The 26,602-nt window shown below is 43.5% G+C and overlaps 1 protein-coding gene across 1 annotated transcript in view; it reads right to left on the bottom strand.

Moving 5' to 3' along the window:
* The window catches only part of LOC128663856 (serine/threonine-protein kinase tousled-like 2), an 894,029-nt gene that overhangs the window by 51,465 nt on the left and 815,962 nt on the right, over window positions 1–26,602 (bottom strand). The window lies entirely within an intron of this gene.

Below are 26,602 nucleotides of genomic sequence, written 5' to 3'. Positions count from 1 at the left end.
GGAGTGAACGGAATACCTGGTCTATCCCACTCCTTAGCAATAATATTCACAATCCTCTTAGGGACTGGAAAAACATCAGTGTAAACAGGAACCTCTAAGTATTTATCCATTTTACACAATTTCACTATAGGGTCACAATCATCTAGAGTCGCTAATACCTCCCTGAGTAATAAGCGGAGGTGTTCAAGCTTAAATTTAAAGGCCGTCATATCAGAATCTGTCTGAGGAAGCGTCTTTCCTGAATCAGAAATTTCTCCCTCAGATAACAAATCCCTCACCCCTACTTCAGAGCATTGTGAGGGCATATCAGATACGGCTACTAAAGCGTCAGACGGCTCAGCATTTTTCCTTAACCCAGAGCTGTCCCGCTTTCCTTGTAAACCAGGCAGTTGAGATAAAACCTCTGTGAGGGTTGTATTCATAACTGTGGCCATGTCTTGTAAAGTAAAAGAATTTGACGCACTTGGCGTCACTTGTGCGGGCGTTACTGGTTGTGACACTTGGGGAGAGCTAGATGGCGAACCCTCATTTACTTCTGACTGAGAATCATCTATTGCTCTATTTTTAAGTGCTAATAAATGTTCTTTATAGTTTATAAACATATCAGTACAATTGGGACACATTCTAAGAGGGGGTTCCACAATGGCTTCCAAACATATTGAACAAGGATTTTCCTTGGTGTCAGACATGTTAAACAGGCTAGTAATGTAACAAGCAAGCTTGGAAAACACTGTAATCAAAGTAAATAACACACAGAAATAAAACGGTACTGTGCCTTTAAGAGAAAAAAAGCTGCACAAATTCTGCAAAAACAGTGTAAAAAAAGCAGTAAACTTAAAGGGCCACTGTAAGTAAATATTTTCTATGCCTGTTACTAACTAACTACCCCAAATACGCTTTTTATCAATAGCATTTCATTAACATATCTCTACCGTATATCAGAAATCTTGTCTGCAAATTTAATTGTTTTCCAAACCCACTCCGTGGGTATCCTTTGCTCTGTACCAATCCGTTTACAATACCTAGGTTTCAAAATGGCGCTTTAAACACAAAGTTATTGGTTTAAGTATTTTGAACATGCAGTGCTGAAAATAGTGGGCAGGATAATGTGACATCATCAGCGAATAAAAGATATAACTTTTAGAATGTTATGAAACTTTGTTTTGGAGAAAATATAAGTCAGTAGGTTTTAATTAATGTTTATTAACTTCAATATGTTAGTTGTTTAGCTTAAAAATTATAAAGTAATCCTTTAACAAATTTTTTACAGTAGTATCATACAGCCTTAGTAACTTTGCACAGCTATGCAAATAAACAATTAACCCCTTAATGGCAAAACCGGATTGAAAAAACTTCAAAACCGGTAAAAAAAGACTTTCAGCACCTTGTCACAGCTCTGCTGTGGCGCCTACCTGCCCTTCAGAACGATTTGTGGAGAAAAAACAAAATTTATGCTTACCTGATAAATTTCTTTCTCTTGTGGTGTATCCAGTCCACGGGTTCATCCATTACTTGTGGGATATTCTCCTTCCCAACAGGAAGCTGCAAAAGGACACCCACAGCAGAGCTGTCTATATAGCTCCTCCCCTAACTGCCACCCCCAGTCATTCGACCGAAGACATGCAAGAAAAAGGAGAAACTATAGGGTGCAGTGGTGACTGTAGTTTAAAAATAAAAAACACCTGCCTTAAAGTGACAGGGCGGGCTGTGGACTGGATACACCACAAGAGAAAGAAATTTATCAGGTAAGCATAAATTTTGTTTTCTCTTGTAAGGTGTATCCAGTCCACGGGTTCATCCATTACTTGTGGGATACCAATACCAAAGCTTTAGGACACGGATGAAGGGAGGGACAAGGCAGGCACTTAAATGGAAGGCACCACTGCCTGCAAGACCTTTCTCCCAAAAATAGCCTCCCAGGAAGCAAAAGTATAAAATTTGTAGAATTTAGAAAAAGTATGAAGCGAAGACCAAGTCGCCACCTTACAAATCTGTTCAACAGAGGCCTCATGTTTAAAAGCCCATGTGGAAGCTACCGCTCTAGTAGAATGAGCTGTAATTCTTTGAGGAGGCTGCTGGCCAGCAGTCTCATAAGCTAAACGGATTATGCTTCTCAGCCAAAAAGAAAGAGAAGTTGCCGGAGCCTTTTGGCCTCTCCTCTTTCCAGAGTAGATGACAAACAATGCAGATGTTTGACGAAAATCCTTAGTAGCTTGCAAATAAAACTTTAAAGCACGAACCACGTCAAGATTGTGTAACAGACGTTCCTTCTTTGAAGAATGATTAGGACACAGTGACGGAACAACAATTTCCTGATTGATATTCCTATTAGATACTACCTTAGGAAGAAACCCAGGTTTGGTACGCAAAACTACCTTATCTGCATGGAAGATCAGATAAGGGGAATCACACCGCAAGGCAGATAACTCAAACTCTTCGAGCCGAAGCGATAGCTACTAAAAAACAAAATTTATGTTTACCTGATAAATTCATTTCTCCTGTAGTGTGGTCAGTCCACGGGTCATCATTACTTCTGGGATATTATCTCCTCCCCTACAGGAAGTGCAAGAGGATTCACCCAGCAGAGCTGCTATATAGCTCCTCCCCTCTACGTCACCTCCAGTCATTCGACCAAAGGACCAACGAGAAAGGAGAAGCCCAAGGGTGTAGTGGTGACTGGAGTATAATCCAAAATTTTTTTTTAGCCTGCCATAAAAAACAGGGCGGGCCGTGGACTGACCACACTACAGGAGAAATGAATTTATCAGGTAAACATAAATTTTGTTTTCTCCTGTTAAGTGTGGTCAGTCCACGGGTCATCATTACTTCTGGGATACCAATACCAAAGCAAAAGTACACGGATGATGGGAGGGACAGGCAGGCTCTTTATACGGAGGGAACCACTGCCTAAAGAACCTTTCTCCCAAAAACAGCCTCCGAAGAAGCAAAAGTGTCAAATTTGTAAAATTTGGAAAAAGTATGAAGAGAAGACCAAGTTGCAGCCTTGCAAATCTGTTCAACAGAAGCCTCATTCTTAAAGGCCCAAGTGGAAGCCACAGCTCTAGTAGAATGAGCTGTAATTCTTTCAGGAGGCTGCTGTCCAGCAGTCTCATAGGCTAATCGTATTATGCTACGAAGCCAAAAAGAGAGAGAGGTAGCCGAAGCTTTTTGACCTCTCCTCTGGCCAGAATAAACGACAAACAGGGAAGACGTTTGACGAAAATCCTTAGTTGCCTGTAGATAAAATTTCAGGGCACGGACTACATCTAGATTGTGTAGCAGACGTTCCTTCTTCGAGGAAGGATTAGGACACAAAGATGGAACGACAATCTCCTGATTGATATTCCTGTTAGTGACCACCTTAGGTAGGAACCCAGGTTTAGTACGCAGAACTACCTTGTCTGAATGAAAAATCAGATAAGGAGAATCACAATGTAAGGAAGATAACTCAGAGACTCTTCGAGCCGAGGAAATAGCCATTAAAAACAGAACTTTCCAAGATAACAACTTGATATCAATGGAATGAAGGGGTTCAAACGGAACACCCTGTAAAACATTAAGAACTAAGTTCAAACTCCATGGCGGAGCAACAGTTTTAAACACAGGCTTGATCCTAGCTAAAGCCTGACAAAAAGCTTGAACATCCGGAACTTCTGACAGACGTTTGTGTAAAAGAATGGACAGAGCTGAAATCTGTCCCTTTAAAGAACTAGCGGATAACCCCTTTTCTAAACCTTCTTGTAGAAAAGACAATATCCTTGGAATCCTAACCTTACTCCATGAGTAACTCTTGGATTCGCACCAATATAAGTATTTACGCCATATTTTATGGTAAATCCTTCTGGTAACAGGCTTCCTAGCCTGTATTAAGGTATCAATAACTGGCTCAGAAAACCCACGTTTTGATAAAATCAAGCGTTCAATTTCCAATCAGTCAGCTTCAGAGAAGTTAGATTTTGATGTTTGAATGGACCCTGGATCAGAAGGTCCTGTTTCAGAGGTAGAGACCAAGGCGGACAGGATGACATGTCCACTAGATCTGCATACCAAGTCCTGCGTGGCCATGCAGGTGCTATTAGAATCACTGATGCTCTCTCCTGTTTGATTCTGGCAATCAATCGAGGAAGCATCGGGAAGGGTGGAAACACATAAGCCATCCCGAAGGTCCAAGGTGCTGTCAAAGCATCTATCAGAACCGCTCCCGGATCCCTGGATCTGGACCCGTAGCGAGGAAGCTTGGCGTTCTGACGAGACGCCATGAGATCTATCTCTGGTTTGCCCCAACATCGAAGTATCTGGGCAAAGACCTCCGGATGAAGTTCCCACTCCCCCGGATGAAAAGTCTGACGACTTAAGAAATCCGCCTCCCAGTTCTCCACTCCCGGGATGTGGATTGCAGACAGGTGGCAAGAGTGAGACTCTGCCCAGCGAATTATCTTTGATACTTCCATCATTGCTAAGGAGCTTCTTGTCCCTCCCTGATGGTTGATGTAAGCTACAGTCGTGATGTTGTCCGACTGAAACCTGATGAACCCCCGAGTTGTTAACTGGGGCCAAGCCAGAAGGGCATTGAGAACTGCTCTCAATTCCAGAATGTTTATTGGAAGGAGACTCTCCTCCTGATTCCATAGTCCCTGAGCCTTCAGAGAATTCCAGACAGCGCCCCAACCTAGTAGGCTGGCGTCTGTTGTTACAATTGTCCAGTCTGGCCTGCTGAATGGCATCCCCCTGGACAGGTGTGGCCGATAAAGCCACCATAGAAGAGAATTTCTGGTCTCTTGATTCAGATTCAGAGTGGGGGACAAATCTGAGTAATCCCCATTCCACTGACTTAGCATGCACAATTGCAGCGGTCTGAGATGTAGGCGTGCAAAAGGTACTACGTCCATTGCCGCTACCATTAAGCCGATCACCTCCATGCATTGAGCTACTGACGGGTGTTGAATGGAATGAAGGACACGGCATGCATTTTGAAGCTTTGTTAACCTGTCTTCTGTCAGGTAAATCTTCATTTCTACAGAATCTATCAGAGTCCCCAAGAAGGGAACTCTTGTGAGTGGAAAGAGAGAACTCTTCTTTTCGTTCACCTTCCATCCATGCGACCTTAGAAATGCCAGTACTAACTCTGTATGAGACTTGGCAGTTTGAAAGCTTGAAGCTTGTATCAGAATGTCGTCTAGGTACGGAGCTACCGAAATTCCTCGCGGTCTTAGTACCGCCAGAAGAGTACCCAGAACCTTTGTGAAGATTCTTGGAGCCGTAGCCAGTCCGAATGGAAGAGCTACAAACTGGTAATGCCTGTCTAGAAAGGCAAACCTTAGATACCGGTAATGATTTCTGTGAATCGGTATGTGAAGGTAAGCATCCTTTAAATCCACTGTGGTCATGTACTGACCCTCTTGGATCATGGGCAAAATTGTTCGAATCGTTTCCATCTTGAACGATGGAACTCTTAGGAATTTGTTTAGGATCTTTAAATCCAAGATTGGCCTGAAAGTTCCCTCTTTTTTGGGAACTACAAACAGATTTGAGTAAAACCCTTGTCCTTGTTCCGACCGCGGAACTGGATGGATCACTCCCATTAATAAAAGATCTTGTACGCAGCGTAGGAACGCTTCTTTCTTTATTTGGTTTGTTGATAACCTTGACAGATGAAATCTCCCTCTTGGGGGAGAGGATTTGAAGTCCAGAAGGTATCCCTGAGATATGATCTCTAACGCCCAGGGATCCTGAACATCTGTTGCCCAAGCCTGGGCGAAGAGAGAAAGTCTGCCCCCTACTAGATCCGGTCCCGGATCGGGGGCCCTCGATTCATGCTGTCTTAGGGGCAGCAGCAGGTTTCCTGGCCTGCTTGCCCTTGTTCCAGGACTGGTTAGGTTTCCAGCCTTGTCTGTAGCGAGCAACAGTTCCTTCCTGTTTTGGTGCAGAGGAGGTTGATGCTGTTCCTGCTTTGAAATTACGAAAGGAACGAAAATTAGACTGTCTAGCCCTAGGTTTGGCTTTGTCCTGAGGCAGGGCATGGCCTTTACCTCCTGTAATGTCAGCGATAATCTCCTTCAACCCGGGCCCGAACAAGGTTTGCCCTTTGAAAGGTATATTAAGCAATTTAGATTTAGAAGTAACATCAGCTGACCAGGATTTTAGCCACAGTGCTCTGCGTGCCTGAATGGCAAATCCGGAATTCTTAGCCGTAAGTTTAGTTAAATGTACTACGGCATCTGAAATAAATGAGTTAGCTAACTTAAGGGCTTTAAGTTTGTCTGTAATCTCATCTAGTGTAGATGATTGAAGTGTCTCTTCCAGAGACTCAAACCAAAATGCTGCTGCAGCCGTGACAGGCGCAATACATGCAAGAGGTTGCAATATAAAACCTTGTTGAACAAACATTTTCTTAAGGTAACCCTCTAATCTTTTATCCATTGGATCTGAAAAGGCACAGCTATCCTCCACCGGGATAGTGGTACGCTTAGCTAAAGTAGAAACTGCTCCCTCCACCTTAGGGACCGTTTGCCATAAGTCCCGTGTGGTGGCGTCTATTGGAAACATTTTTCTAAATATCGGAGGGGGTGAGAACGGTACACCGGGCCTATCCCACTCCTTAGTAACAATTTCAGTAAGTCTCTTAGGTATAGGAAAAACATCAGTACTCGCCGGTACCGCAAAATATTTATCCAACCTACACATTTTCTCTGGTATTGCAACTGTGTTACAATCATTCAGAGCCGCTAACACCTCCCCTAGTAATACACGGAGGTTTTCCAGCTTAAATTTAAAATTTTAAATATCTGAATCCAATCTATTTGGATCAGAACCGTCACCCACAGAATGAAGTTCTCCGTCCTCATGTTCTGCCGCCTGTGACGCAGTGTCTGACATGGCCCTAATATTATCAGCGCACTCTGTTCTCACCCCAGAGTGATCACGCTTGCCTCTAAGTTCTGGTAATTTAGCCAAAACTTCGGTCATAACAGTAGCCATATCCTGTAATGTGATTTGAAATGGCCGCCCAGATGTACTCGGCGCTACAATATCACGCACCTCCCGAGCGGGAGATGTAGGTACTGACACGTGAGGCGAGTTAGTCGGCATAACTCTCCCCTCGTTGTCTGGTGAAATATGTTCAATTTGTACAGATTGACTTTTACTTAAAGTAGCATCAATACAGTTAGTACATAAACTTCTATTGGGCTCCACTTTGGCATTAGCACATATAGCACATGTATCTTCCTCTGAATCAGACATGTTTAACACACTAGCAATTAACTAGCAACTTGGAAATGCTTTTTTAAGTAATTTACAATAATATGAAAACGAACTGTGCCTATAAGAAGCACAGAAAAAATTATGACAGTTGAAAATAATTAAGTTATAGCATCAATCTTTGTCAGAAATATACAATTTTAGCAAAGGATTGTTCCCATTAGCAAAGGATAACTAACCCAGGCAGCAGAAAAAAAATACACACAAATAAACGTTTTTTATCACAGTCAACTACAATCTTCACAGCTCTGCTGTGATGATTACCTCCCTCAAAAAAGGCTTTGGAGATCCCTGAGTTCTGTAGAGATGAACCGGATCATGCAGGAAGAAAATGAACCTCTGACTGAGTTTTTTGATGCGTAGTAAAAGCGCCAAAAATGGCCCCTCCCCCTCACACATAACAGTGAGAGAGATCAGTGAACTGCTTTAATTTAAACAAAAACTATTACCAAGTGGAAAAAATAGTGCCCAAAACATTTTTTCACCCAGTACCTCAGAGAAATAAACGTTTTTACATGCCAGCAAAAAAACGTTTAACCTCAATAAATTAATTGTTATTTAAAACCTATTGCAAGTCCCTGCAAATTAGGTTAAGTCTATGCATACAGTATAAATCCAGTGAAGTACCATTCCCCAGAATACTGAAGTGTAAAATATACATACATGACAGCCTGATACCAGCTACATCTACTGCATTTAAGGCTGAGTTTACATTATAACGGTATGGCAGGAATTTCTCATCAATTCCATGTCAGAAAATAACAAACTGCTACATACCTCTTTGCAGATTAATCTGCCCGCTGTCCCCTGATCTGAAGTTTACCTCTCCTCAGATGGCCGAGAAACAGCAATATGATCTTAACTACTCCGGCTAAAATCATAGAAAAAACTCCGATAGATTCTTCTTCAAATTCTACCAGAGAATGAATAACACACTCCGGTGCTATTATAAAATAACAAACTTTTGATTGAAGTTAATAAACTTATTAAATCACCACAGTCCTCTCACACATCCTATCTATTCGTTGGGTGCAAGAGAATGACTGGAGGTGACGTAGAGGGGAGGAGCTATATAGCAGCTCTGCTGGGTGAATCCTCTTGCACTTCCTGTAGGGGAGGAGATAATATCCCAGAAGTAATGATGACCCGTGGACTGACCACACTTAACAGGAGAAACAGAACTTTCCAAGATAAAAGCTTGATATCTATGGAATGCAAGGATTCAAACGGAACCCCTTGAAGAACTTTAAGAACTAAATTTAAACTCCATGGCGGAGCAACAGGTTTAAACACAGGCCTGATTCTAACCAAAGCCTGACAAAACGCCTGAACGTCTGGAACATCAGCCAGGCGCTTGTGCAAAAGAATAGACAGAGCAGAAATCTGTCCCTTTAAGGAACTAGCCGATGATCCCTTTTCCAATCCTTCTTGGAGAAAAGATAGTATCCTAGGAATCCTGACCTTACTCCACGAGTAACCCTTGGATTCACACCAATGAAGATATTTACACCATATCTTATGATAGATTTTCCTGGTGACAGGCTTTCGAGCCTGAATCAAGGTATCAATGACCGACTAGGAGAAACCACGTTTTGATAAAAATCAAGCGTTCAATCTCCAAGCAGTCAGACGCAGAGAAATTAGATTTTGATGTTTGAATGGACCTTGGAGTAGAAGGTCCTGCCTCAGCGGCAGAGTCCATGGTGGAGAGGATGACATGTCCACCAGATCCGCATACCAAGTCCTGCGTGGCCACGCAGGCGCTATCAAAATCACTGAAGCTCTCTCCTGCTTGATCTTGGCAATCAGACGAGGGAGGAGAGGAAACGGTGGAAACACATAAGCCAGGTTGAAGGACTAGGGCACTGCTAGAGCATCTATCAGCACTGCCTGGGGATCCCTTGACCTGGACCCGTAACAAGGAAGCTTGGCGTTCTGACGAGACGCCATCAGATCCATTTCTGGTTTGCCCCAAAGTTGAATCAGCTGGGCAAATACCTCAGGATGGCGCTCCCACTCCCCCGGATGAAAAGTCTGCCGACTTAGAAAATCCGCCTTCCAGTTCTCTACTCCTGGGATATGGATAGCTGAGAGATGGCAAGAGTGAACCTCTGCCCATATAATTATCTTGGAAACCTCCATCATTGCCAGGGGACTCCTTGTTCCCCCCTGATGGTTGATATAGGCTACAGTCGTGATATTGTTCGACTGAAATCTGATGAACTTGGCCGCAGCTAGTTGAGGCCAAGCCTGAAGAGCATTGAATATCGCTCTTAGTTCCAGAATGTTTATCGGAAGGAGGGCTTCCTTCTGAGTCCACGAACCCTGAGCCTTCAGGGAGTTCCAGACTGCGCCCCAGCCCAGAAGGCTGGCATCTGTCGTCACTATAGTCCACTCTGGCCTGCGGAAACTCATTCCCCTGGACAGATGGACCCGAGATAACCACCAGAGAAGAGAATCCCTGGTCTCTTGATCCAGATTTAGCAGAGGAGACAAATCTGTGTAGTCCCCATTCCACTGGTTGAGCATGCAAAGTTGCAGTGGTCTGAGATGTAGGCGGGCAAACGGAACTATGTAATAAGAGTATTACCCTGTTTTGTAAGCATGATCCCAGTCGCTGTTAAATCACTGCATCAGGCTTACCTCAAATACACAAGGCTCTGTTAGCATTTTCTAGAACTCATTCATCTCTCTAGAAATATACTGAACATACCTCAAAGCAGGTAATCTGCAGACCGTAACCCCCAACTGAAGTTGTCCCATACTCTTCAGTTATGTGTGAGAACAGCAATGGACCTTATTTACAAACCGCTAAGATCATAAACCTCCAGGCAGAACTCTTCTTCTAATTTCTGCCTGAGAGTAAAACAGTACAACGCCGGTACCGTTTAAAAATAAACTTTTGATTGAAGGTAAAACTACACTAAGTCACCACATATCTCTTGATACTTCCTATCTTGTCGAGAGCTGCAAGAGAATGACTGGGGGTGGCAGTTAGGGGAGGAGCTATATAGACAGCTCTGCTGTGGGTGTCCTCTTGCAGCTTCCTGTTGGGAAGGAGAATATCCCACAAGTAATGGATGAACCTGTGGACTGGATACACCTTACAAGAGAAAAACTTCTTTTACAGCCCTCAAACACAGCAGGAACCTCTGGAGAAGCAGTTAGATGTCTCTGAGGAAAAGAAACTGCGCAACTGAGGCGTGAAAATAGGCCCCTCCCACCTTACTCGATGTTTTGAGGCCTATCAGAAAAACACCAGAGTGTCTCTTAATTAACCATGTGGGTAAAAAAAACTTAAAACAAGCCACAATGACCCCTTTAGTCCCTTCAAAAAAAACGTTATAATTGCATCATTTACAGAATAAACAAAAACGTTTTTTCCTAACAGTGTCACCAGTAACTAATGAGCCCTTCATGCAAGCTGAAATTCCTAACCAAGTGTCTGAATACAGCTTACCCTTCCCTCATGGGGATATTGCCAGCCTTTTCTAGAATTAACGGTCTCTCTAGAAAAATATAGACTGAACATACCTCATATGCAGTTTAGCCTGCAAACCGTTCCCCCAACTGAAGTTTTCCTGTACTCTTCAGCCCTTGTGAGAACAGCAGTGGATCTTAGTTACAAAGTGCTAAGATCATCATCCTCCTTGCAGAAATCTTCATCCCTTTTCTGCCAGAGAGTAAATAGTACACACCGGTACCATTTAAAATAACAAACCTTTGCTTGAGAAATAAAAAACTAACATTTTTGTCACCATACTCGCTCTGCCCTTCCTAGTACTTAAGAGTAGGCAAAGAGAATGACTGGGAGTGGAGCTAAGGGAGGAGCTATATAGACGGCTCTGCTGTGGGTGCTCTCATTGCCACTTCCTGTGAGGAAGGAGAATATCCCACAAGTATGGATGAATCCGTGGACTCGATACATCTTACAAGAGAAACAACATAACCGCACCCGGTCACGAGGTGCACCATGCAAGTCACAAAAAACAGAATTTATGCTTACCTGATACATTTATTTCTCTTGTGGTGTATCCAGTCCACGGCTTCATCCTTTACTTGTGGGATATTCTACTTCCCAACAGGAAGTGGCAAAGAGAGTACACAGCAGAGCTGTCCATATAGCTCCCCCTCTAGCTCCACCCCCAAGTCATTCGACCGAAGGTTAGGAAGAAAAAGGAGAAACCATAGGGTGCAGTGGTGACTGTAGTTTAAAAATAAAAACCACCTGTTTTAAAATGACAGGGCGGGCCGTGGACTGGATACACCACAAGAGAAATAAATTTATCAGGTAAGCATAAATTCTGTTTTCTCTTGTAAGGTGTATCCAGTCCACGGCTTCATCCTTTACTTGTGGGATACCAATACCAAAGCTTTAGGACACGGATGAAGGGGACCTTAAATGGAAGGCACCACTGCTTGTAAAACCTCTCTCCCAAAAATAGCCTCCGAAGCAGCAAAAGTATCGAATTTGTAAAATTTGGAAAAAGTATGCAGCGAAGACCAAGTCGCTGCCTTACAAATTTGTTCAACAGAAGCCTCATTTTTAAAAGCCCATGTGGAAGCCACTGCTCTGGTAGAATGAACAGTAATTGTTTCAGGAGGCTGCTGGCCAGCAGTCTCATAGGCCAAACGGATGATGCTTTTCAGCCAAAAAGAAAGAGGTAGCGGTCGCCTTCTGACCTCTCCTCTTACCAGAATAGATAACAAACAAAGAAGTTGTTTGTCTGAAATCCTTAGTTGCTTGTAAATAGAACTTTAAAGCACGAACTACATCAAGATTGTGTAACAGACGTTCCTTCTTCGACGAAGGATTAGGACACAGAGAAGGAACAACAATTTCCTGATTAATATTCTCATTAGACACAACCTTAGGAAGAAAACCGGGTTTGGTACGCAAAACTACCTTATCTGCATGGAACACCAGGGTAAGGTGAATCACACTGTAAAGCAGATAACTCAAACTCTTCGAGCAGAAGAGATAGCTACCAAAAACAAAAAACTTTCCAAGATAAAAGCTTAATATCTATGGAATGTAAAGGTTCAAACGGAACCCCTTGCAGAACTGAAAGAACTAAATTCAGATTCCATGGCGAAGCCACAGATCTATAAACAGGCTTGATTCTGACTAAAGCCTGACTAAACGTTTGAACGTCTGGTACCTCTGCCAGACGTTTGTGAAAAAGAATAGACAAAGCAGATATCTGTCCCTTTAAGGAACTAGCTGATAATCCTTCCTCTAATCCGTCTTGGAGAAAGGACAAAATTCTGGGAATCCTAACCTTACCCTTGGATTCGCACCAAAAAAGATATTTTCGCCAAATCTTATGGTAGATTTTTCTGGTGACAGGCTTTCTAGCCTGAATCAGGGTATTAATAACCGACTCAGAGAAACCACGCTTTGATAGAATTAGGCGTTCAATCTCCAAGCAGTCAGACGCAGAGAAATTAGATTTGGATGTTTGAAAGGACCTTGTATGAGAAGGTCCTGCCTCATTGGTAGTGTCCATGGTGGCACAGATGACATGTCCACTAGGTCTGCATACCAGGTCCTGCGTGGCCACGCAGGCGCTATTAGAATCACCGAAGCCCACTCCTGCTTGATTCTGGCAACCAGACGAGGGAGGAGAGGAAACGGTGGAAAAACGTAGCCCAGATTGAAGGACCAAGGCGCTGCTAGAGCATCTATCAGCACCGCCTGGGGATCCCGGGACCTGGACCCGTAAAGAGGAAGTTTGGTGTTCTGATGGGACGCCATCAGATCCAATTCTGGAGTGCCCCATAGCTGAGTCAGCTGGGCAAATACCTCCGGGTGGAGTTCCCACTCCCCCGGGTGAAAAGTCTGACGACTTAGAAAATCCGCCTCCCAGTTGTCTACTCCTGGGATGTGAATTGCTGAGAGATGGCAAGAGTGATCCTCCGCCCATCTGATTATTTTGGTTACTTCCATCATTGCTAGGGAACTCCTTGTCCCGCCTTGATGATTGACGTAAGCTACAGTCGTGATGTTGTCCGACTGAAATCTGATGAATTTGGCCACAGCTAGCTGAGGCCATGCCTGAAGCGCGTTGAATATCGCCCTCAGTTCAAGAATGTTTATCGGGAGAAGAGCTTCTTCCCGAGACCATAAGCCCTGAGATTTCAGGGAGTCCCAGACTGCACCCCAGCCCAACAGACTGGCGTCGGTCGTTACGATGATCCACTCTGGTCTGCGGAAACACATTCAACCACCAGAGAAGAGAATCTCTGGTCCAACTGTATTTTAGGAGACAAATCTGCATAATCCCCATTCCATTGTTTGAGCATGCATAGTTGCAGTGGTCCGAGGAGTATCCGTGCAAAAGGGACTACGTCCATTGCCGCTACCATTAGTCTCCATGCACTGAGCTACAGATGGCCGAGGAATGGAATGAAGAGCTCGGCAAGTAGTTAAAAGTTTTAACTTTCTGACCTCCGTCAGAAATATTTTCATTTCTACAGAGTCTATTAGGGTTCCTAGGAAGGGAACTCTTGTGAGGGGGGAGAGAGAACTCTTTTTGATGTTCACCTTCCACCCGTGAGACCTCAGAAAGGCCACCATTTCCGTGTGAGACTTGGCTCTTTGGAAAGTCGACGCCTGAATTAAGATGTCGTCTAGATAAGGCACCACTGCTATGCCCCGCGGTCTTAGTACCGCCAGGAGGGACCCTAGCACCTTTGTGAAAATTCTGGGAGCAGTGGCCAACCCGAAAGGAAGAGCCACAAACTGATAATGCTTGTCCAGAAAGGCGAACCTGAGAAACTGGTGATGATCTTTGTGGATAGGAATGTGCAGATACGCATCCTTTAGATCCACGGTAGTCATATATTGACCCTCCTGGATCATTGGTAAGATTGTCCGAATGGTCTCCATCTTGAATGATGGGACTCTGAGGAATTTGTTTAGAATTTTGAGATCCAGGATTGGTCTGAAAGTTCCTTCTTTCTTGGGAACCACAAACAGGTTTGAGTAAAAACCCAGCCCTTGTTCCGCAATTGGAACTGGGTGGATCACTCCCATTGTATGTAGGTCTTCTACACAGCATAAGAACGCCTCTTTCGTTGTCTGGTCTGTAGACAAACGAGAAATGTGGAACCTTCCCCTTGGAGGGGAGTCCTTGAATACTAGAAGATATCCCTGGGATACAATCTATAAGGCCCAGGGATCGTGTACGTCTCTTGCCCAGGCCTGAGCGAAGAGAGAGAGTCTGCCCCCTACTAGATCCGGTCCCGGATCTGGGGCTACCCCATCATGCTGTCTTGGAGGCAGCTGCAGGCTTCTTGGCCTGTTTACCCTTGTTCCAGCCCTGGTAAGGTTTCCAGGCTGCCCTGGGTTGTGAAGTGTTACCCTCTTGCTTTGCAGCAGGGGAGGATGAAGCGAGACCGCTTTTGAAATTCCGAAAGGAACGAAAATTATTTTGTTTGTTCTTTGTCTTGAAGGACTTGTCCGGGGGAGAGCATGGCCTTTTCCCCCAGTGATTTCTGAAATAATCTCTTTCAATTCAGGCCAGAAGAGGGTCTTTCCTTTGAAAGGGATGTTCAATAGTTTGGATTTTGACGACACATCGGCCGACCAGGACTTTAGCCACAGCGCCCTGCGCGCCAAAATGGCGAAACCTGAATTCTTTGCCGCTAACTTAGCTAGTTGGAAAGCGGCATCTGTGATAAAATAATTAGCCAGCTTAAGAGCCTTAATTCTGTCCATAATGTCCTCATATGAGGTCTCCGTCTGGAGCGCATCTTCCAGCGCCTTGAACCAGAAAGCAGCTGCAGTGGTTACTGGAACAATGCACGCAATAGGTTGGAGAAGAAAACCTTGTTGAACAAAAATTTTCTTAAGTAAACCCTCTAATTTCTTATCCATAGGGTCTTTAAAAGCACAACTGTCTTCAATTGGTATAGTTGTGCGTTTAGCAAGTGAAGAAACAGCCCCCCTCCACCTTAGGGACCGTCTGCCACGAGTCCCGCATGGGGTTAGATATGGGGAACATCTTCTTAAAAACAGGAGGGGGAACGAAGGGAATACCTGGTCTATTCCACTCCCTAGTAACAATATCCGTAATCCTCTTAGGGACCGGGAACACATCAGTGTAAACAGGAACTTCTAGGTACTTGTCCATTTTACACAATTTCTCAGGAAACCACCATAGGGTCGCAGTCATCCAGAGTAACTAATACCTCCCTGAGCAAAAAGCGGAGGTGTTCTAGTTTAAATTTAAAAGCCAATGTATCTGAATCTGTCTGAGGAGAAACCTTTCCTGAATCGGAAATTTCTCCCTCAGACAGCACATCCCTCGCCCCCACTTCAGAGTGTTGTGAGGGTATATCGGATACGGCTACTAAAGCTTCAGAATGCTCATTATCTGTTCTTAAAACAGAGCTATCACGCTTTGCAGGTAACACAGGCAGTTTAGATAAAAACACTGAGAGGGTATTATTCATAACTGCCGCCAAGTCTTGCAAGGTAAAAGAGTTAAGACGCACTAGAGGTGCTAGGCATCGCTTGAGCGGGCGTAACTGGTTGTGACACTTGGGGAGAGGTTGACGGGCTAACCTTGTTACCTTCTGTCTGAGAATCATCTTGGGCCACATTTTTAAGTGCAACAATATGTTCTTTAAAGTGTATAGACATATCAGTACAAGTGGGACACATTCTGAGAGGGGGTTCCACTATGGCTTCTAAACACATTGAACAAGGATTTTCCTTGGTGTCAGACATGTTTAACAGACTAGTAGTAACATAAACAGGCTTGGAGTAAAAACACACTTTGAAAAAAATGTTAATGTGCCTTTAAGAAATAAAAAAGGCACACAATTTTGCAAAACAGTGAAAAAAATGCAGTAAACTTTTCGAAATTTTTACAGTATGTACCTAAAGCATTAGTAAGATTGCACAACTGGCAATAAAAACGATTAACCCCTTAATGCCCAACCCGGAAGTAAGCCAGTAAGCCAAAAAAACGGTTAAAGAAACTACAGCACCTTGCCACAGCTCTGCTGTGGCCCTACCTGCCCTTAGGGACCAGATTTGTGGGGAAAAAGCTTCTTATAGGCCCTCAAACTGCAGCAGGACCCTCCATGTGAAAACAGCCTGAACTTCTGGTCAAAATAACTGCGCATCTGAGGCGCGAAATTAGGCCCCTCCCACCTCACTCCAGTGCTTGTGAGGCCTAAAGAAACACTCCCAAGTGTTTTAGTAATAGCCATGTGGGTAACAACCCCTGAAAGAAACCCAAAGGATCCTTCAAAGTATCTCAAAAAACGAATTTTTCAATAAAAACCGTTTGCCCTGAAGTAGTGTCAACCAGCAAAAACTAGCCCTGTTATGTAAGCTTGAAATTCCATACTTAGTCTCTGAATATAGTTTACCCTTCCCTCATGGGGATATTAACAGTCTTTTCTAGCATTATCACAGTCTTGACTAGAAATAAATGACTGAACATACCTTATTGCAGCCTAACCTGCAAACCGTTCCCCCCAACTGAAGTTCTCATGTACTCCTCAGTCCTGTGTGGGAACAGCAGTGGATTTTAGTTACAACATGCTAAAATCATCTTCCTCCCTGCAGAAATCTTCATCTCCTATCTGCTAGAGAGTAAATAGTACACACCGGTACCATTTAAAATAACAAACTCTTGCTTGTAGAAAATAAAAACTACAATTTTAACACCACATTCACTTTACCCTTCCGATTGCTTAGAGACGGAAAAGAGAATGACTGGGGGGTGGAGCTAGAGGGGGAGCTAGAGGGGGAGCTCTGCTGTGTGCTCTCTTTGCCACTTCCTGTTGGGAAGGAGAATATCCCACAAGTAAAGGATGAAGCCGTGGACTGGATACACCTTACAAGAGAAACAGCGCGTAAATCTAAAGAGATCGCACCAACTTATAATAAGGCCGTTATGTTCCAAAAAGCCACGAGCCTAAAAATTACTACACATTAGCAGATAGAACCACATAAACATGATTCAAGTCCCCCCTGTTCAATTACCCCCTTCAGGAGATAATAACCCATGATTCCTTTTTTAAGATAAAAGGAATCCCACTGGGACCCTACAATCTTTCATTAACATTGCATTCACATATCAAAATAAAATGAAACAATCTTACCAGAATCTGCGCCGTGGAACTGGAACACGGCCCTTCAAGTGTGACAGATAGAAGCCTCGCTTCTGACATGGACTTGAGTGAATAAAGGCAGGCAGCGAAACTCGTCAACACTGATTGCCAAGGAGCTGTTAATATGAGTCGGGATGGTTTTGCAGAAAGACTCTCCCTGTATTTCCTCTTGTGTTTACCCTGTAGCATGGGAGTGGCAGCTAATGCCGCAGATACGGCAGGGGATACCTGGGCAGCAATTTCTGCTTGCAAATAAACTCCTTTAGGAGATTGAGAGGAACCACAGGGCACTCCATGTGACGCCATTAAGGCTTGGGACGTCTGAGAAAGAAACTGTGGCCTTGCTTGAACAGCATCAACCTGAGAGACGGGTGGTTCAGAAACAAAGTCTATTTTTAGGTTTTATAGTCCTCTCTATGCATGAGGAACAAAATTGTAAGGGTGGTACAACCTGGTAATCTAAACAGAGCAGAATCCTGTTCCATGTTGGCAATAAAAACAGTTTTTGCAACAAAAAAAAAGTTTTTTTATTATTATTATTATTATGTACCGTCTCTTTTAGTACAAAATTTGCGCCAAAAGCCAATCTATGTCCTCACCGAAAATTGAAATTATACTCTGTCAAAATTTAAATTGATAAGTTTGGGGCTTAGAAAAAAAGTGTAAGGTAGTCAAAAGTATACCTCAGTGGTATGCCTGAGGTGCCTACCTGCCCCACTTCGCAACTGATATGGGACGTTCCTCCTGATTGCAATTTCGGCTCCGATGCCAGGAAATCACGGAACCAGAAGTCACGCCACTGTTAGAGAAAGTGCCCGCTTCTATATAGCAAACGACCGCCTCAGTGAAAAAATTTATGCTTACCTGATAAATTTATTTCTCTTGTAGTGTATCCAGTCCACGGATCATCCATTACTTGTGGGATATTCTCCTTCCCAACAGGAAGTTGCAAGAGGATCACCCACAGCAGAGCTGCTATATAGCTCCTCCCCTCACTGCCATATCCAGTCATTCCACCGAAACAAGCCGAGAAAGGAGAAAACCATAGGGTGCAGTGGTGACTGTAGTTTTAATAAAATTTAGACCTGCCTTAAAAGGACAGGGCGGGCCGTGGACTGGATACACTACAAGAGAAATTTTTCGGGTAAGCATAAATTATGTTTTCTCTTGTTAAGTGTATCCAGTCCACGGATCATCCATTACTTGTGGGATACCAATACCAAAGCTAAAGTACACGGATGATGGGAGGGACAAGGCAGGATTAAACGGAAGGAACCACTGCCTGAAGAACCTTTCTCCCAAAAACAGCCTCCGAAGAAGCAAAAGTATCAAATTTGTAAAATTTTGAAAAGGTGTGAAGCGAAGACCAAGTCGCAGCCTTGCAAATCTGTTCAGAGGCCTCATTTTTAAAGGCCCAGGTGGAAGCCACAGCTCTAGTAGAATGAGCTGTAATCCTTTCAGGGGGCTGCTGTCCAGCAGTCTCATAGGCTAGGCGTATTATGCTCCGAAGCCAAAAGGAAAGAGAGGTTGCCGAAGCTTTTTGACCTCTCCTCTGTCCAGAGTAAACGACAAACAGGGAAGATGTTTGACGAAAATCTTTAGTAGCTTGTAAGTAAAACTTCAAGGCACGGACTACGTCCAGATTATGTAAAAGACGTTCCTTCTTTGAAGAAGGATTAGGACACAATGATGGAACAACAATCTCTTGATTGATATTCTTGTTAAAAACCACCTTAGGTAAAAACCCAGGTTTGGTACGCAGAACTACCTTATCTGCATGAAAAATCAGATAAGGAGAATCACATTGTAAGGCAGATAGCTCAGAGACTCTCAGAGCCGAGGAAATAGCCATCAAAAACAGAACTTTCCAAGATAAAAGTTTAATATCAATGGAATGAAGGGGTTCAAACGGAAATCCTTGAAGAACTTTAAGAACCAAGTTTAAGCTCCACGGGGGAGCAACAGGTTTAAACACAGGCTTAATTCTAACCAAAGCCTGACAAAATGCCTGGACGTCTGGAACCTCTGCCAGATGCTTGTGCAAAAGAATAGACAGAACAGAAATCTGTCCTTTTAAAGGAACTAGCTGATAATCCTTTGTCCAAACCCTCTTGGAGAAAGGACAATATCCTAGGAATCCTAACCTTACTCCATGAGTAATTCTTGGATTCACACCAATAAAGATATTTACGCCATATCTTGTGGTAGATTTTCCTGGTGACAGGCTTTCGTGCCTGTATTAAGGTATCAATGACCGACTCGGAGAAGCCACGCTTTGATAGAATCAAGCGTTCAATCTCCATGCAGTCAGTCTCAGAGAAATTAGATTTGGATGATTGAAAGGACCTTGTATTAGAAGGTCCTGTCTCAAAGGCAGAGTCCATGGTGGAATGGATGACATGTCCACTAGGTCTGCATACCAGGTCCTGCGTGGCCACGCAGGCGCTATCAGAATCACTGATGCTCTCTCCTGTTTGATTTTAGCAATCAGTCGAGGGAGCAGAGGAAACGGTGGAAACACATAAGCCAGGTTGAAGAACCAAGGCGCTGCTAGAGCATCTATCAGCGTCGCTTCTGGGTCCCTGGACCTGGATCCGTAACAAGGAAGCTTGGCGTTCTGGGGAGATGCCATGAGATCCAATTCTGGTTTGCCCCAATGATGGACCAGTTGAGCAAACACCTCCGGATGGAGTTCCCACTCCCCCGGATGAAAAGTCTGACGACTTAGAAAATCCGCCTCCCAGTTCTCTACGCCTGGGATGTGGATCGCTGACGGGTGGCAAGAGTGAGACTCTGCCCAGCGAATTATCTTTGAGACTTCTAACATCGCTAGGGAACTTCTGGTTCCCCTTGATGGTTGATGTAAGCCATAGTCGTGATGTTGTCCGACTGAAATCTGATGAACCTCAGGGTTGCTAACTGAGGCCAAGCTAGAAGAGCATTGAATATTGCTCTCAACTCCAGAATATTTATTGGGAGGAGTTTCTCCTCCTGAGTCCACGATCCCTGAGCCTTCAGGGAGTTCCAGACTGCACCCCAACCTAGAAGGCTGGCATCTGTTACAATCGTCCAATCTGGCCTGCGAAAAGACATACCCTTGGACAGATGGATCCGAGATAGCCACCAGAGAAGAGAATCTCTGGTCTCTTGATCCAGATTTAGTAGAGGGGACAAATCTGAGTAATCCCCATTCCACTGACTTAGCATGCATAATTGCAGCGGTCTGAGATGCAGGCGCGCAAATGGCACTATGTCCATTGCCGCTACCATTAAGCCGATTACTTCCATGCACTGAGCCACTGACGGGCATGGAATGGAATGAAGGACACGGCAAGCATTTAGAAGTTTTGATAACCTGGACTCCGTCAGGTAAATTTTCATCTCTACCGAATCTATAAGAGTCCCTAGGAAGGAGACTCTTGTGAGTGGGGATAGAGAACTCTTTTCCACGTTCACTTTCCACCCATGCGACCTCAGAAATGCCAGAACTATCTCTGTATGAGACTTGGCAATTTGAAAGCTTGACGCCTGTATCAGGATGTCGTCTAGATAAGGAGCCACCGCTATGCCCCGCGGTCTTAGAACCGCCAGAAGTGAGCCCAGAACCTTTGTAAAAATTCTCGGGGCTGTAGCCAACCCGAAGGGAAGAGCTACAAATTGGTAATGCCTGTCTAGAAAGGCAAACCTTAGGAACCGATGATGATCTTTGTGAATCGGTATGTGAAGGTAGGCATCCTTTAAGTCCACTGTGGTCATGTACTGACCCTCTTGGATCATGGGTAGGATGCTCCGAATAGTTTCCATTTTGAATGATGGAACTCTGAGGAATTTGTTTAAAATCTTTAGATCCAAAATTGGTCTGAAGGTTCCCTCTTTCTTGGGAACCACAAACAGATTTGAATAAAACCCCTGTCCCTGTTCCGTCCGCGGAACTGGATGGATCACTCCCATTACTAGGAGGTCTTGCACACAGCTTAGGAATGCCTCTTTCTTTATCTGGTTTGCTGATAACCTTGAAAGATGAAATCTCCCTTGTGGAGGAGAAGCTTTGAAGTCCAGAAGATATCCCTGAGATATGATCTCCAACGCCCAGGGATCCTGAACATCTCTTGCCCACGCCTGGGCGAAGAGAGAAAGTCTGCCCCCCACTAGATCCGTTTCCGGATAGGGGGCCGTTCCTTCATGCTGTCTTGGGGGCAGCAGCAGGCTTTCTGGCCTGCTTGCCTTTGTTCCAGGACTGGTTAGGTTTCCAGGCCTGTCTGGAATGAGCAACAGTTCCCTCTTGTCTTGAAGCTGAGGAAGTTGATGCTGCTCCTGCCTTGAAATTTCGAAAGGCACGAAAATTAGACTGTTTGGCCTTTGATTTGGCCCTGTCCTGAGGAAGGGTATGACCCTTACCTCCAGTAATGTCAGCAATAATTTCCTTCAAGCCAGGCCCGAATAAGGTCTGCCCCTTGAAAGGAATGTTGAGTAATTTAGACTTTGAAGTCACGTCAGCTGATCAGGATTTAAGCCATAACGCCCTACGCGCCTGGATGGCGAATCCGTAATTCTTAGCCATTAGTTTAGTCAAATGAACAATGGCATCAGAAACAAATGAGTTAGCTAGCTTAAGCGTTCTAAGCTTGTCAATAATTTCAGTCAATGGAGCTGTATGGATGGCCTCTTCCAGGGCCTCAAACCAGAATGCCACCGCAGCAGTGACAGGCGCAATGCATGCAAGGGGCTGTAAAATAAAACCTTGTTGAATAAACATTTTCTTAAGGTAACCTTCCAATTTTTTATCCATTGGATCTGAAAAAGCACAACTATCCTCAACCGGGATAGTGGTGCGCTTTGCTAAAGTAGAAACTGCTCCCTCCACCTTAGGGACCGTCTGCCATAAGTCCCGTGTAGTGGCGTCTATTGGAAACATTTTTCTAAAAATAGGAGGTGGGGAAAAAGGCACACCCGGTCTATCCCACTCTTTGCTAATAATTTCTGTAAGCCTTTTAGGTATAGGAAAAACATCAGTACACACCGGCACCGCATAGTATTTATCCAGCCTACACAATTTCTCTGGTACTGCAACTGTGTTACAGTCATTCAGAGCAGCTAATACCTCCCCAAGCAATACACGGAGGTTCTCAAGCTTAAATTTAAAATTAGAAATCTCTGAATCAGGTTTCCCCGAGTCAGAGACGTCACCCACAGACTGAAGCTCTCCGTCCTCATGTTCTGCATATTGTGACGCAGTATCAGACATGGCTCTTACAGCATCTACGCGCTCTGTATCTCTTCTAACCCCAGAGCTATCGCGCTTGCCTCTTAATTCAGGAAATCTGGATAATACCTCTAACAGGGTATTATTCATGATTGCAGCCATGTCCTGCAAGGTAATTGCTATGGGCGTCCCTGATGTAATTGGCGCCATACTAGCGTGCGTCCCCTGAGCGGGAGGCAAAGGGTCTGACATGTGGGGAGAGTTAGTCGGCATAACTTCCCCCTCGATAGAACCCTCTGGTGACAATTCTTTTATAGATAAAGACTGATCTTTACTGTTTAAGGTGAAATCAATACATTTAGTACACATTCTCCTATGGGGCTCCACCATGGCTTTCAAACATAATGAACAAGTTTCCTCTGTGTCAGACATGTTTATACAGACTAGCAATGAGACTAGCAAGCTTGGAAAACACTTTAAAACAAGTTTACAAGCAATATAAAAAACGTTACTGTGCCTTTAAGAAACACAAATTTTGTCAAAATTTGAAATAACAGTGAAAAAAGGCAGTTACACTAACGAAATTTTTACAGTGTATGTAATAAGTTAGCAGAGCATTGCACCCCTTGCAAATGGATGATTAACCCCTTAATACCAAAAACTGAATAATAAATGACAAAAATGTTTTTTAAACAGTCACAACAACTGCCACAGCTCTACTGTGGCTTTTTACCTCCCTCAAAAAACGACTTTGAAGCCCTTTGAGCCCTCCAGAGATGTCCTGGAACATGCAGGAAGAAGCTGGATGTCTGTGTCTGTAATTTTTTGCTGCTCAAAAAAGCGCTAAAATAGGCCCCTCCCACTCATATTACAACAGTGGAAAGCCTCAGGAAACTGTTTCTAGGCAAAAATCAAGCCAGCCATGTGGAAAAAACTAGGCCCCAATAAGTTTTATCACCAAACATATATAAAAAACGATTAAACATGCCAGCAAACGTTTTATATTACACTTTTATAAGAGTATGTATCTCTGTTAATAAGCCTGATACCAGTCGCTATCACTGCATTTAAGGCTTTACTTACATTACTTCGGTATCAGCAGCATTTTCTAGCAAATTCCATCCCTAGAAAAATATTAACCGCACATACCTTATTGCAGGAAAACCTGCACGCCATTCCCCCTCTGAAGTTACCTCACTCCTCAGAATATGTGAGAACAGCAATGGATCTTAGTTACTTCTGCTAAGATCATAGAAAACGCAGGCAGATTCTTCTTCTAAATACTGCCTGAGATAAACAGTACGCTCCGGTACCATTTTAAAATAACAAACTTTTGATTGAAGAAATAAACTAAGTATAAAACACCACTCTCCTCTTACGACCTCCTCCTTTGTTGAGAGTTGCAAGAGAATGACTGGATATGGCAGTGAGGGGAGGAGCTATATAGCAGCTCTGCTGTGGGTGATCCTCTTGCAACTTCCTGTTGGGAAGGAGAATATCCCACAAGTAATGGATGATCCGTGGACTGGATACACTTAACAAGAGAAAGAACCGCCTCCTACAAACAGATTCGTACATCAATCTTGACAAATCTGTCTATACGGACAATAGTGCAATTCACCCAGCGTTTCAGCTGCCAAGTAGTACACAGCACCAGAAAAACACAACACATAGCAATTAACCCCTGAGCCACCAATAAAGTATTCCTTTTTCAAAAGAAATTATATTCTGTCTCCAGTGTCACAAATGCAAGTGCCTGCCCACTGCCTGCATAAATCCTGAACTCAGGATCGTAGCCCCAATATGAGTGCAGCAATCTCATTAACCCCTGCAATGCCAGTCTGTCTATCCAAGAAGGCAACAAAAGGAACATCACTAGCCTGCTAATAACGGACAATTAGCAAACTTATTTAGGATTTCGTTTTTAGGATTATAATGATCGTTTAAGATTGATAAAAATTATTTGTGGATTAATACTGTATTTTAATGTGAGAGTATTGATATATTTTTATATTAGTTTGTGTAATAAATACACTTGAAATTTATCAAAGATCGAGGATTATCATTCAAGGTTGAGACTAATTGATTTCAGGCACTAAAAACCAAAAGAAGGAAATATTCCTATACGATATAATTGGAGCTTTTTCTGGATACATATCCATTAATATCTAGACCCTTATGTGAGTTGAATATAACCACCAACAATTGTGAAAGTGATTGTTACATTCACTAGTAGATACAGATAATTAAATGAATACATTCTTTCAAAAGTGGATATATTCTTTTATATATTAAAACATAGTTATAAGTATCTGAATTGATATAATTATTTAATGTCCTGTAGATGATCCTTTTGCTTTCTGTAAGCGCCCTCTTAACTTTCACACACATCTTGTAAAATACTTACTTATCGAGGAAGGAGATAAGTATTTTAGACTGGCTTTTATATAGTATTTTTTTTGGTGATTGCGCTAACGTACAATCCTTTCCAAACAAAAGGGGCACTTACCTGCACATCTAGCTGTCCGGCATGAGAACAGCTCACACGGTATGGAAGGACGCCACCTCCACCCAGAGACCTGTGGAAAAAAGAAAGAACAGAGTAAACCTACTCTGGCTTTCTATACTAGGGCAGCAACATGTTAGGAAAACACAATGAGGCCCACCTCACAAGTTCCTAACTGCTTTAAAGTCACCACTACCCTACTGAAGAGACTGACGTGGACTACGGATATACCCAATCCTTAAAAAAGGGGAAAGAACAGAGTAAACCTACTCTGGCTTTCAATGCTAGATAAAATCTTGCTTGTAGCGAAAGAAATCCAATTTTTCTTCAGACACCAAAACTTCACCTCCTCCATACACCAGAGGCAAAGAGAATGACTGAGGTTTGTGGGAAGGGAAGTGATACTTAACAGTTTGACTGTGGTGCTCTTTGCCTCCTCCTGCTGGCCAGGAGTGATATGCCCAACAGTAAATGATGACTTAGGAAATAAATAAACTTTTCTATGGGTCTCCAGACACACTAGATTTTTATTGCGTACTTAAATTATTCCCAAGCAAATCACCATGTGTTATTTTTTTACTTTATTTTTAAACGATCTGCTGTGTGGTACTGCTCCAAGACCACCACAGTTTGAAAGAGCAGGCAATTTTCTTCTTCTTGGAGGTTTGTAGCTGCTGCGAAGGGAGCTGAGATTGAGGGGTTTAAAGAACATTCCCCCATTCAACTCCCTTGCAGCTACACTAAGCTTCCCGGTTCTGCCCCTTTTGTGACATCACCACCTGCACTCCCATGGCCTGTAGTGTGGGGAATAGATGAAACAGCGTTTGATTGGCGTTCCCACTGCATGACGAAAAGGGCTTGCCATTGGCCACAGGCCGCGAAAAGGGCAGGTCATGTACTCATAGGCCACCCTGAAAACCAGATTTTAAGACTCCAAGGCAGAGAAATTTGACAAATAACTGGTTTAATTCTGATCAGAGTCTGATCAGAGCCTGATCAAAGTCTGAAAATCTGGAATTTTAGCAATTCTCTTATAGAACAAGACAGAAAGAGACAACATCTGACTCAATAGAACTAGCTGATAAACCATTTTCCAACCCTTGTTGAGTAGAGTAAGAACTCTAGAAATAATACAAATAATTTCAGCAGTACACCAAGTAAAAAAGGTTTTCCAAACCTTATGATAAATAAACTTGGTAACAGGTTTCCTAGCCTGAATCAAGTTGTCAATAACCTTGTTAGAAAAACCTCTCAGACAAAACTAAGCGTTCAAACACGGGGCTGCCAAATTCAGAGTTTCGAGATCCTGATAAATGAAAGGATCTTGAGAAAGAAGATCCCTTTTAAGAGGAAGCTTCCAAGGCCATTTGAACTAGGCCCAGAACAAGCCAGGCTGGTGCAATCAGAATTGCAGAAGCTTCTTCCTGGTTGACTGTAGCCATAACCCTGGATAGCAACACGAACAGAGGAAAGATGTAAATCAGGTTGAATTACCAGGG

The sequence above is a fragment of the Bombina bombina genome, chromosome 1, assembly GCF_027579735.1.
Source record: "Bombina bombina isolate aBomBom1 chromosome 1, aBomBom1.pri, whole genome shotgun sequence".
Taxonomy (NCBI): domain Eukaryota; kingdom Metazoa; phylum Chordata; class Amphibia; order Anura; family Bombinatoridae; genus Bombina; species Bombina bombina.
The sequence above is the reverse complement of the archived record's forward strand: the minus strand, read 5'-3'. Positions and strand labels throughout refer to the sequence as shown.